Below are 14,809 nucleotides of genomic sequence, written 5' to 3' on the forward strand. Positions count from 1 at the left end.
AAGAATGTGAGGAATCTTCACATTCTTCGTACCCTCCCCATTCTCCATTTCTTTGAAATTTTAAATTAATTTTGGGATTCATATGACTTGGATATTATTTAAATTATTTCATTACACTTAATGGGTGTTCAAATGATGCCCGAAAAAAATCAAAGTTAATAAATACTTAAAAATTAAAAAGGGTGCGAAAAATGTGAGGAATCCTCATATTTTGATGCTTTAAAAATTTCTTGGGACTTCATATGGTTTGGATATTGTTTACATGAGTTAATTACACTTACAGGGTGTTCAAATGATGCTCGAGAAAATAAAACTCCAAAAATACTTAAAAATTATATAGGGTACGAAGAATGTAAGGAATCCTCACATTCTTTGTACCCTTCCCATTCTCCTTTTCTTTGAAATTTTAAATTAATTTGAGGACTTCATATGGCTTGGATATTGTTTAAATGAGTTCATTACACTTAAAGGGTGTTCAAATGATGCCCGAAAAAATCAAACTTCAAAAATACTTAAAAATTAGAAAGGGTACCAAAAATGTGAGGAATCCTCACATTCTTCTTACCCTACCCATTCTCCACTTATCCGATGCTTTTAAAACTTTTTGAGACTTCATATGGCTTGAATATTGTTTACATGATTTCATTATACTTAAGGGGTGTTCACATAATGCCCAGGAAAATAAAACTCCAAAAATACTTGAAAATTAGAAAGGGTGCGAAGAATGTGCGGAATCCTCACATTCTTCGTACCCTTCCCATTTTCCACATCTTTGATGTTTTAAAACTTTTTTGGGAATTTGTTATGGCTTGGATATTGTTGAAATTAGTTCATTATGCTTAAGGGGTGTTCAAATGATTCCCATAGAAATCAAACTCCAACAATACTTAAAAATTAGAAAGGGTACGAAGAATGTGAGGAGTCCTCACATTCTTTGTACCCTCCCCATTCTCCACTTCTTTGATGCTTTAAAAATTTCTTTGGACTTCGTACTCTCCCCATTTTCCACATCTTTGATGGTTTAAAACTTTTTTGGGACTTCATTATGGCTTGGATATTGTTTAAATGAGTTCATTATACTTAAGGGGTGTTTAAATGATTCTCAAAAAATTCAAACTCCAAAAATTATAAATGGTACGAAGAATGTGAGGAATCCTCACATTCTTCGTATCATCACCATTCTCCACTCCTTTGATGCTTTAAAATTTTTTTGGGACTTCCTATGTCTTAGATTTTGTTTAGATAGGTTTATTACACTTCAAGGGTGTCCAAATGATGCCCAAAAAAATCAAACTCCAAAAATACTTAAAAATTCGAAAAGGTACGAAGAATGTGAGGTATCCTCACATTCTTCGTATCCTTCCCATTCTCCATTTCAATTAATTTTGGGACTTCATATGACTTGGATATCGTTTAAATGAGGTCATTACACTTAAGGGGTGTTCAAATGATACCTGTTAAAATCAAAGTTAATAAATACTCAAAAATTAGAAAGGGTACGAAAAAATTGAGGATTTCTCACATTCTTCGTATCCTCCCAATTTTCCACATCTTTGATGCTATAAAAATTTTTTGGGACTTCACTATGGTTTGGATATTGTTTAAATGATTTCATTACACTCAAGGGGTGTTTAAATGATACCTGGAAAAATCAAACTACAAAAATACTTAAAAATTAGAAAGGGTACAAAGAATGTGAAGAATCCTCACATTTTTCGTACCCTCCCCATTCTCAACTTCTTTAATGCTTTAAAAAATTTTTGGGACTTCATATGGCTTGGATATTGTTTAAATGAGTTCATTACACTTAAAGAGTATTCAAATGATGCCTGAAAAAATAAACTCCAAAAGTACTTAAAAATTAGAAAATGTATGAAAAATGTGAGGAATCCTCACATTCTTTGTACCCTCTCCATTCTCCACTTCTTTGATGCTTTAAAATATTTTTGGGACTTCATATTGCTTGGATATTGTTTAAATGAGTTGATTACACTTAAGGGGTGTTCAAATGATACCCATAAAAATCAAAGTTAATAGATACTTAAAAATTAGAAAGGGTGCGAAAATTGTGAGGAATCCTCACATTCTTCGTACCTTCCTCATTCTCCACTTCTTTTATGCTTTAAAATTTTTTTGGGACTTCATATGACTTGAATATTGTTTAGATAGGTTCATTACACTTAAGGGGTGTCTAAATAATACCCAAAAAAATCAAATTCCAAAAATAATTAAAAATTAGAAAGGGTACGAAGAATGTGAGGATTCCTCACATTCTTCGTACCCTCCCCATTCTCAATTTCTTTGAAATTTTAAAATGATTTGGGGACTTCATATGACTTTGATATTGTTTAAATGAGTTCATTATACTTAAGGGGTGTTCAAATGATGCCTGAAAAAATCAAACTTCAAAAATACTTAAAAATTAGAAAGGGTAAGAAAAATGTGAAGAATCATTAGATTCTTCGTACCCTCCCCATTCTCCACTTCTTTGATGCTTTAAAAAAATTTTGGGACTTCATATGGCTCGAATATTGTTTAAATGAGTTCATTACACTTAAGGGGGTGTTCAAATGATGCCCAGAAAAATCAAACTTAAAAAATACTTAAAAATTAGAAAGGGTACGAAAAATGTGAGAAATCCTCATATTCTTCGTACGGAGGCCATTCTCCATTTCTTTGCAATTTTAAAATAATTTTGGGACTTAATATGGCTTGCATATTGTTTAAATGAGTTCATTACATTAAAGGGGTGTTTAACTGATGCTCGGAAAAATCAAACTTAAAAAATATTGAAAAATTAGAAAAGATACATTCCCCATTCTCTACTTCTTTGATGCTTTAAAAATTTTTTGGGACTTCATATGGCTTGTATATTGTTTAAATGAGTTCATTACACTTAAAGGGTGTTTAAATGATGCCCGAAAGAATAAAACTCAAAAAATACTTTAAAATTAGAAAGGGTACAAAGAATGTGAGGAATCCTCACATTCTTCGTACCCTCCCCATTCTCCATTTCTTTGAAATTTTAAAACAATTTTGGGATTTCATATGATTTTGATATTGTTTAAATGAGTTCATTATACTTAAGGGGTGATCAAATGATGTCCGAAAAAATCAAAATTCAAAAAAACTTAAAAATTAGAAAAGGTACAAAAAATGTGAGGAATCCTCACATTCTTTGTACCCTCCCCATTCTCTCTACTTTTTTGATGGTTTAAAATTTTTTGGAGACTTCCTATGGCTTATATATTGTTTAGATAGGTTCATTACACTTAAGAGGTGTCCAAATGATGCCCGAAAAAATCAAACTCCAAAATTCCTCACATTCTTCATACCCTCCCCATTCTCCAGTTCTTTGAAATTTTAAAATAATTTTGGGATTTCATATGTCTTGGACATTGTTTAAATGAGTTCATTACACTGAAGAGGGCGTTCAGATGATGCAAAAAAAAAAAAAAAGAACTTCGAAAATACTTCAAAATTAGAAAGGGTATGTAGAATATGAAGATTCCCAATTCTCTTCTTCTTTTAAATTTTAAAAATTTTGGAAAAATCAAAATGACTAAAAATTTAGTGAGAGATATGAGATTCCATATTGTTACTAATTATTATAAATTTTTTTTAGTATTTTCAATATTTTAACCAATATTTTATATAATTAAATTTAAATTATAAGAATTATTTTATTAATACAATTGTCAAGTACATAACTAACTTAGCGCTTGAACTATGTATACTTATTTAATTTATTTCAATTTTTAAATTTTTTATAAATATCTAATTAGACGTACAATTTATTGAAATTATTCATTTTTTTTACTTCATAAACCAATTATATTACTTTTTTTTTGTGCATTTTCAATATTCATCCAATTTTTTCCACAAATAATTTCAATTTAAAATAAAATAAATTAATTGACTCTCAATTTATGAATTTTGTCAATTAATTATTTTGTTTACAATATTTAATTTATTTTAAATTTTTTTTTTCTTCACCTCTTTGGTTTATCACTTTGTTTTTAAAAGTAAAATAAATTTTAACTTCTTTTCTTTTAGAAAATTTATATTTTCACAAATTATTCAATATTTTTCAATTTTTTTAAAATAAATCCTCAGATTATATAATTGGATGTTGTAAAGAGTTAAAACTTTTGTGTTGCATTGGATTATTTTTTTCTTAAGAGGTGAACGTTTTCTAACCTGTATAGCAAGTTTTTTTTTCTTTTTTTATTCAACAACCCTCACATGTGGCAAGATTCTATTGGTGCAAAATTAGGGATATGGTACTGAAAAGTATATTTCCTAGCATAACCCTAAATTTAATGATAGAAGTTTGTAGATCACCCAACTTCACTTCATGGATCAAATTGTAGAATCTTAACTTGGATTCTAATTCCAAACAGGCTACAAATGGAGATGGCCATCACATGCAAGCATCATGGAAATTTAGTCTTAATTCATTTTTTTATATTACTCATTTTTAAAAGAAAAATTTTAATTAAAGAAATTAAAATTTTAGTTTAAAATTTGATTATAACGTAACATAAAAATGATATTAGCGTCTAGCATTATTTAATATAAATAAAATGCTTTTATATATTTAACAACAAAATACAATGTTTTTTATTTATAAATTTTAAATATTTTAACTATAAATTTTAATAACCAAGAAATAAAAAATTTACATACTAAGTTTTCAGTTTATATATTTCGTATTTTCTATTTTCGAAAACAGAAAATGGTAGTAGTTTTTATATAAGAACTTTTAAAACCTTGCATTAAAAAACTAATGGTTTTTAAAAATTATATTTAAAAAATTAAGGTATTAAAAAATATTTTAATACCTTAATTTTAAAATTTTATCATAAACTTTTAACAACTCATATTTGAACTTCAATAGGTACAAATTTGGCACCTTACACTTTTCCAAACCTTAAAAGGTAAAAGAAAAATTAAATTTTTAACTAAATAAAAAAAGATGTCACTTTTTTATTTTATTTTTTATTTTCTCAACTTTTTATTTGGTATTTAAATAAATAAAAAATCACATTCTTTAATATTATTTTATCATTTCTTTAATATTTTTTTTAGAAATGAAATATATTCTTATTATTTGAAAAATGAATTCAATTAAGTCTAAATTCTTAAATTTATAAAGAAAAATAGTATGATATCGGTTTGGTATTATATCAACCTAAAAATTTGGATTCTTAAAATATATGATTAAGTTTGAACTTTTGAATAAAGTTGCCAACAGAAAAATCATATATAATATAAAAAAAATGAAATGAAACTATAAAACAATTTAATCATGATTATTATTTTTATTTAACAATGTGATGATTACCATTTTTTGATGTGACGTGAAATAATGTAGAATAGAATTGATATTTATTAAATTAATTTACTAAATGTTTAGATGTCATCTTTAAGGCCAAGTAATTCCAAGATCCCACCATCCTTTCATCAAATAATTCATAAGCATTAAATGTCAAAACTTTGTCCACCACACACCTATCCTTTCATCCAATATTTCATAAGCATTAAATATCAAAACTTTATCCACCACACACCTACTACACGCAATAAATACCTAAAACCCACAATAAATACCTTGTCAACTAGTAATTCAACTGATTTAAAATGCTCTAAAAATCAATCCAATAAATTATATTATATAAAAAGTCATTCATTGAACAAGAAAAAGAGACATTTCAAACCACACGATCTTTTATTGGAGGCAACGTCTTCCGTCTTGGTATTAGGCGGGAAACGCTATCCGGGCATCATTAATTATCATTCGACAGACATTAATTATCAAAGCATTAAATATTATATTGTTACATCATGGTAACTCATGAGCATAAAACATTTGGCTTTAAGCTCAAAAATCATTATTTATAAAGCCAATTATTGACATTTAAAAGCAATCAAGACGCATAGAAAACGTTATAATTTGGTGAAGATAAATAACAATTAGGCATCAAAACTCAAGTATGATGCAAGTTCCCAAAAAAGTTTTTATACATCTCTTCTCTAAACTAATTTAAACTTCAGGAGGCATGTTCGAAAAAACATCCAGATTCAAAAGAAGCTAATCGGACAAGACATCGTTAGTTGTGTATTAACAAATATGATGGAAAGATTAGATTCGGGAAAGTCTAGTGATAAGGTGCATCTTATGTTTTACCCTTTCTAGAGGATTTTGAGGTTGCTGGTAGGTATACTTGGGGTAGTGCCTGTTTAGCCTGACTTTATCCACAATTGTGTCAAGCCTCTCAAATTGATACACATAATATATCTAGCCCATTGATTTTGGTCCAATTATGGGTATGGGAGAGGTTCCCATTTATTACACCTCATCGTTTACATAAAGCTCCACATGATGAGCAGTGGCCTCCACCTTCATTAGCCATTCGGTATATATTATAATATTACCACTAATTTTACTATTATGATGATACATGCATAAACTAAAATTCTATCATTTATTTATTTATTTATGCTTTGTTATTTTGTTTTTATAGTTGGAGAGATGAGTTTCGTACTACTTCGATTATCATGCATATCTTAGCTCAGTATAGGTACCATCTTAATCGACTTATAGCATATCAGGTTATAGAAGTGTGATTCATTTCTTACACTTGTTTCTTTAAACAAATTCCATACCACTGATTATATATAACCTTTCTTAAGTACAAATTATATGGCAACCTTATATTGATAACATGAATGTCGGTCTTCCTAATTATTGTACTGTTGGGAAATATATATGGTACACTATCTTACCTTTGATATGTTTCCACATAGTTGAATGGCATAGACCTAATCGAGTATTGCAATAGTTTGGATTTCGTCAAGGGATTCCTCAGCCATGTGATAATGAATCAATCTTACACAAATGTGATTTGAGAGGTAGACATGGTGTTGATTGGACTACTCAACATGGAGACTACATTCGACGTTGGACCTTTAGGCATGAGCATATTGCTAGAGGCGAGATGGCTATAGGTTCATTGGGGTATCATGATCCATATATGGTGTGGTATCGTTCCATTACTATTCGGTTTCTTACTCAGACTGGGTCCTTCCATGAGCTACTAGTAATTTTCATGTTTTATTTTTTTATTATATTTTATTTTATTTTTGTAAGAATTTAATTTATCTCCTATTTGACTTACAGACTACCAGCATATATCAGATATATGATATTGCACCTCTAAATGATTTGCACATTTGCAAACTATCTACTATCGTATTATAGGTCATACATGAGATGGATTGCTTAAATGCTCCATTTAGTGTTGATGCTACTACACAGCTCTAGCCTTGATCAGGACATGTACGACCTACAGGATGAGGGCCTCATACGAGGAAGATTAGGCATACACTAGTTGTTGCCCGAGCGCAACCATCAACTAACATTAGTCCACCACCTTATCAATAGTCGATATCATCCATTACTCAATCAGGAAGTGTATGGACTAGAGGAGGATGGGCTTATACAAGAAGGGTTAGGCATACATCTATTCTTAGAGATGCACCATCAACTGACATTAGCCCACCACCTATAGAGGAGACTCTTATTACACCTGTGGAAGTGTCATCCACCCACTTATAGTACCACTTGTTGCATCATCACTACAACCAATAGAGGTTTAATTGGTTGATGAGGAGTTAGTTCATATAGAAATGATGATTAGTGAGGACAAAAGAATGATCGTGGTCAAGGACAAGGTTGAGGATGTGGTAGGAGACATGGTCATCCAACTCATGGGGGAGAGAGGGGTACATGTCACCCCCATAGAGCCAATAGTGGAACATGCATATCATAGACGTCTAGAACGGAAGAAGAAGGCTCCTTCGTGCAGTACACATTAAGGATGTGACTATATATGACTTATATTTTTGGATATTGTTAGTATTTTGCATATCATTATTTTGGACAAATACTCAAGATGTATATTTATACTTGTTATATTTTGGATTGACTAACTTTTTATTAACGTAAATTCTATAGTATTCTACCCATTTTGGACTTATTTTATACAAAATAGTATTGTTATTATTTTGGAAATGTACTAATTTAATTGGTATTTGGTTTACTTGTTTTGATTGATTTTGGATTGAATGTCAAAATATTGATTATAATGTATATAGGTGATAAACTTTAAACATCTGGTTGTATATAGGGTAATACTAATTAAGAGATATAATTTTTTTTTTCTTTTATGGAAGGTATCTCTTGAAGAGACACCCTCAACTTAAATTTGAAATTTTCCACTGTATATGGAAATTGTGGAAAGTGTCCCTTGAAGAGACACTTTCAGTATAAACCCTTTTTTTTTTTAGTTGTGGAAGGTAACTCTTGAAGAGACACATTTAGTATAAATCCATTTTTTTAGGGAATTGTGGAAGGTGTCTCTTAAAGAGACACCTTCAACATAAATTAGAAAATTTCCACTGTGTATGGAAATTGTGGAAAGTGTCTTTTTCTTGAAAAGACACTTTTAGCATAAACCCAATTTTTTTTAATTATGGATTTAGTATAAATCTAATTTTTTCAAAATTATAAAAGGTGTCTTTTAGAAGACACCTTCAATATAAAATCGATATAAATTAAAATTTGTGAAATTGTGGAAGGTGTCTCTTCAAAAGACAACTTTAGTATATATTAGATTTTGTCAAATTGTGGAAGATGTCTCTTGAATAATTTCGTATAAATTCATTTTTTTGGGAATTGTAGAAGGTGTCTTTTGAAGAGACACATTTAATATAAAATCAAATTTAAGAGACACATGGTAGTATAAATTAAAATTTGTAAAATTGTGGAAGAGACACCTTTAGTATAAATCCAATTTTTTGGGAATTGTAGAATGTGTCTCTTCAAGACACTCTTTTAGTATATATTGGATTTTGTAGAATTGTGAAAAGTGTCTCTTGAAGACACACCTTCAATATAAATCCAATTTTTTGGGAATTATAGAAGGTGTCTTTTGAAGAGACACCTTCAATATAAAATCAAATTTAAAAGACACGTAGTATAAATTAAAATTTGTGAAATTGTGGAAGGGATCTCTTGAAAAGACACATTTAGTATATATTGAAATTTGTGGAATTATGGAAAATATCTCTTCAAGAGACACCTTTAGTATAAATTCAAATTTTTTGGAATTATAAAAAAGACACCTTCAATATAAAATCAAATTCATGAGACACTTGTAATATAAATTTAAATTTTATGAAATTATGGAAATGTGTCTTTTCAAGAGACACTTTTAATATAAATTCAATTCTTTTAAATACCTATCATGAATTTGAAAATTATGAAAGGTGTCTCTTGAAGAGACACCTTCCCCATGGTAAAAAGTGACGTACATCTATCAATATTTTTCAAATTACCATTTTTTAATAATTATTTTTTAAAGTTGTTGTAAAATTTTAAAAAGCCACTACTTATGCTACACACACAACACTTTTCTTGCACTTTCTTGAAAATTCACGTGATTTTGCTCCTGTATGCTTCAACTAAGGGTGTCATCCCCTTGAAAGTGAGGCCAATGTTCAAACGCAATATTAAAAGAAAAAAAATTATATTAATCAAGAATATAAAAGCATAAAGTTGGTAGTTCTTGTTTAATAAATCTATATTTATGCTTGATAATATTTTGTATTTAAGTAATTTTATTATCCGTGTAATTATACTTTATTAACTTTAAGAAATCTAATAATTTTATTAAATAAAAAATTATTATATACAAAGCAAAACAATAGGAAAAAAACAAAAAAAAAATTATGACATTCAAATATTTTGAAAGAAAATGTAAAAAAAGATAATATTAATAATAATAATAATAATAATAATAATAAAGTTATGGAAATTCTATAACATAAGATAAAAAGTTCTTATTTTATGTTGGTTTCAAAATAATATATATAAAAATTTACGAAGAACAGCTAATAAGTATACGGAGATACCATTGTACTCATATAAACAAAAATTCTTGACATAAATTAGGGAAACTAAGTAACTTGAACTCTGACATTTACTAAACTAAGTAATTTATAGAATTTTTGGATTTCCTCAAAAACGTTTTTCATCTAAAAATGAAAATTTTAATTGAATTTGCATTACATAATTCCATATAATTTTTAAAATAACCACAACCTATCACTCATATGTAATAGAGTAGATCAACCTATCCATGGCCATCAAGTGAGCTATAATAGAGACATTTTTGTGTGTAAAAAAATTTAAACATTATCTTAAAATAATTCACTTTGTAGTATTATTATATATCATCTATATCTTGTTGTCTATTTAATTTATTAAAAAAAATTAAGGTATTAATTCAATATTTATTGAAATTGTAATTTTTATCATTAAAAATATATGATAAAATCTAGATTATTAATAAAGAATAACATACACGTCTCCAATCTAAACATGTGCTACTAGTAACTACAACTCCATCTATTGGTAGTCCAAGAAGAATGGCAATGTCCTACAGTGTAATCGTGCACTTCCCCTGAGGTAAGTGGAAGGTATGAGTCTCATGTTGTCACATCTCGACCAATGTAATAATAAGGTGTTAATCTAAGGAAACGAATCCTAAGCGTGCAAAACCATAAAAGTCTGCTTGTTGCAGCAATGGAATAATACGCCCATCGAGAGCACTAGTGCAATAGAAAATCGCCTTGCGACGTCGACAATGAGGCTCCTTAGAGTCAACATTTGTCCATGCTAGAGATGACCTATGTGTACCCTGTCCATATAGAACTATGGGATCCAATGGTCCCGAATCCATTGTGTAGTGATACCTGCATATAATGAATAATCATTAATTCTTGTTGACATTATCATGATTACAAATATAAAGATATTACATAAAAATATCATATTATCAAAATGGATAATCTTTCATACTTCAATTGTCATGAGGAAGGGGGTTAAAGGATTGCCCTCCATCTTTTGTGGGACAATTATGATGATTATGCCCCTTTATTTTACAAAAGCCACATCGAACCCTAATGCTCGGTTCCTTCAAATCTATTTCATTCCTTATCCTTGATGATCTAGGACGCCCCTTATCTCTCATCAAAGTTGGGTCTGAGTGGAGAATAGGAAAATCGGGATACAACGAATAAGATTCATGTGGAATGGGATTAAATTTAAGAGCATAACTGCTTGCATAGGCATCCATCTTGTAGTATTTTTTAACAAATTACCAACTATCAATCCTAATATGAGCACAAACAGCTAGCACATGTGAGCATGAATGCCAAATGATTGCCACTTATTACAACTACATGTGCCTTCGTTCAACTTAACAACTTGTTTGTTATGTTCTTTATCAATATGAAACCCATGGAGAGTAGTAATTACTTCAAATGTTTGATGAATTCAATGGAAGATAGTCACTGTATGCCCACTAGCTTTGGCTTCAGCTCTTCTAAATTTATCAATTGCATACGCAGTATATACATCTCCAATTGCCATTCTAGCACGTATCTCTGCTCTATGATCTCAAAGTATGACACACAATGATAAAAAGTTAATTGAACAAGTGTAGTGATAGGTAACATTCGCGCCCCCTTAAGCACCCCATTTAAGCATTCAACAATATTTGTGGTCATCCACCCATACCGATATCCTAGATCATATGCTTGAGTCAATTTTTGAGTGTTTTAACATTGAAAACCAGCCCACATTTTTTTCATCTAATCGTTTCAACTCCTCCATGCATTTCTCATGCTTTTGCAGTTGATGTTGAGATCCAACTCTATATGCCAACTCTTTTAAGATCTTATTCTTAAATTTGTCATTAAAATTGCTCACTACATGCCTAAGACAATATCAATGTTGAGCATGAGAGGGGCTATATCCAACTGATAGATTTATAATAGTAGCATTTATTCCTGCATAGAGATCTAAAATTAGGCATATCCCTTTTCTTTGAGTGACGTGACACCTTAATGCAATAAGAAACCAAGACTAACTATCCTGTGATTCCTCTTCCATAATTGCAAATGTGATAAGGAATATATGATCATTTGCATCAATTGAAGTAGCAATTAAAAGCTTCCCCATGTATTTTCCACATAAGAACATTCCATCAATTTGTATAATTGGTCTGCAATGCTTGAACCCTTCAACACTTGGCCCAAATGTCCAAAAAACACTTATAAAACATAGAGTTCCCAAATATCCCTCCTAAAGGTATTGTCTTCCAAACAATCTTTGTTTCGGGATTAGTTAGTAGAAGGATGTTCATCCACTTTGACAATGATTGATAAGATTCATCCCAATCACCAAATACTCTTAAGCATTGTCTTTCTCTTAACTTCCCAAATTCTCCTATAATAGACATCATATCCAAATTTATCCTTCACTATCTGATGCAATATAGCAATAGAGGTGGTGTGATCCCTTTGAACCACATTTTGGATATCTCTTGCAATCAATGTAAAGTCCAGTTAAAAGTGGTCTTATGATAATTTAGGATAAACACAAGTGTGAAGACCTGTGTACTTGGTTATCTCAAACATTCCATGGATTTTATGACAACATGCACGAAGCCTCCAATTGCATCATTCCTGCCACTTCTTACATCTTACTGCCCACAACTGTGGTTCTGATTTACAAACAACCAAATGTTGATTCTGACATATTGAGTAACGTTTTACAACATATTGCAAGTCTTCCTTACTCTCAAATCTCAATCATTTAAGCAACTCATTGGACTCATTCCACAATCCGGTACATGATGTGAGAGGCTCAGTAGTCATGCTATTTATTGCATCCCAATTCAATTGTTTAAACATTAGGGAAGGCATAATGTGTTGACCATCAACTAAAGAAGCCTTATTTGTTGGAGGTTCATCATCATAATTTTTCTCATTAATCTCATCCTCATCATAAAATTCTACATCATCATTTTCATTTGTAAATGGGATGTCAACATAATTGTTTTTTACTATCATAACTAATTGAGTCACTACTGTTAAATTCCCCCTCCCCCAATTCGTCATTTTGTGCCAAATTCCCGTCCATATCATCAATGTGCATTGCCAAATTCCCCTTTGTTGGTACTTCCACATCATAACTCATAATTTCATGATTCCTTGGACGTGTTTGCAAGTACATTTCAATAGTATTCAATGGTGGGATTTGTGCTACAACATGAAACATTAACCTTACATCATCATCATCTTTAATTGGTAATTGTATATGGTTAATGTTCCCATTTCCAATTGGCATAAGAATTGAATATCGAAATATCATGGATAATATCGTATGAGTGCAATCAATCAACATAACATGACACAACTTATCCTCCAACTCATCATATTTTATCAAATTGTTCACTAAAACATCTTTTCGAGGAGGACAGTGGTAACACATCCCATTTGGGCCATCAATTATTTCACCATCCTTGTAACACACAATTGTAATCAAACTATCCATTCAAGTACCTAAAAATAATCAAATAAAAGATATATAAGATTGAATTGATAATAACTAAGAAAAAAAATAAGAATAGTAACGATGAAGATGATAATATTAGTGTAGTAATAATAATAACATAATAATACCAATAATAATAGTAATAATAATAATAATAAATTATCCACAATTGTCAACTAATAGAAATATCTAAACATGTACTAAAAAGGAAGTTTGGAAAATTATTATTATTATTATTATTATTATTATTATTATTATTATTATTATTATTATTATTCATATTATTACTAATAAAAACAAATTTAAGCAAATTTCAATTAAATAATTTTTTCATTATTATTAGCATTAGTAGAACTAAATTTATTTTTATTAATATTATAACTATTATTATAATTATTTTTAATAATAATAATAATACCAATAATAATAATAATAATAATAATAATAATAATAGTGATGATTGAATCCCAATACCTTATTTAGTTAAAATACCAAAAATCTTGTATTTACGTAAAAAGGAAAATTAACTTTTAAAGGAATAGAATAGTCATTTTCATATGACCATCTAAAAAAATCAACTAATAGTCAACCTTAACCTTGAATTTGATTATATTATTTTGGAAAAAATTATCTACAATTGCCCAGTAATAGAAATATCTAAACATGTCCTAAAAAAGAAGTTTGGAAAATTATTATTATTATTATTATTATTAATAAAAACAAATTTAAGCAAATTTAAAATCTCATATTTGCCTAAAAAGAAAATTGACTTTTAAAAGGAATAGAGTAGTAATTTTCATATGACCATTTTAGAAAATCAACCAATAGTCAACTTTGGATTTGATTATATTATTTTGTAAAAAAATTATCCACAATTGCTAAGTAATGAAATATCTAAACAAGTTCTAAAAAGAAAGTTTGGAAAATTATTATTATTATTATTATTATTATTATTATTATTATTATTATTAGTAGTAGTAGTAGTAGTAGTAGTAGTAGTAAAAACAAATTTAAGCAAATTTCAGTTAAATAATTTTTTCATTATTATCAACATTATTAGAACTAAATTTATTTTTATTAATATTATAACTATTGTTATAATTATTTATTATTAATAATAATAGTAATAATAATAATAAAGCAAGACCTATCATAAACTTTATTTATATTTTTATGATAATAATAATAAATTTAAGCTAAATTTATTCGATGGTCTAATATCATAAACTTTTAAAATGCAAAGTAATAACCCAAAAGGCAAGACCTAAAAATTGAAACCAGGAATAATTAAAGCAACTTCTTCAATGGTAAAAATATTTCCCTAAATGCATAAATCTGAAC

Source organism: Vitis riparia, chromosome 5, assembly GCF_004353265.1.
Source record: "Vitis riparia cultivar Riparia Gloire de Montpellier isolate 1030 chromosome 5, EGFV_Vit.rip_1.0, whole genome shotgun sequence".
Taxonomy (NCBI): domain Eukaryota; kingdom Viridiplantae; phylum Streptophyta; class Magnoliopsida; order Vitales; family Vitaceae; genus Vitis; species Vitis riparia.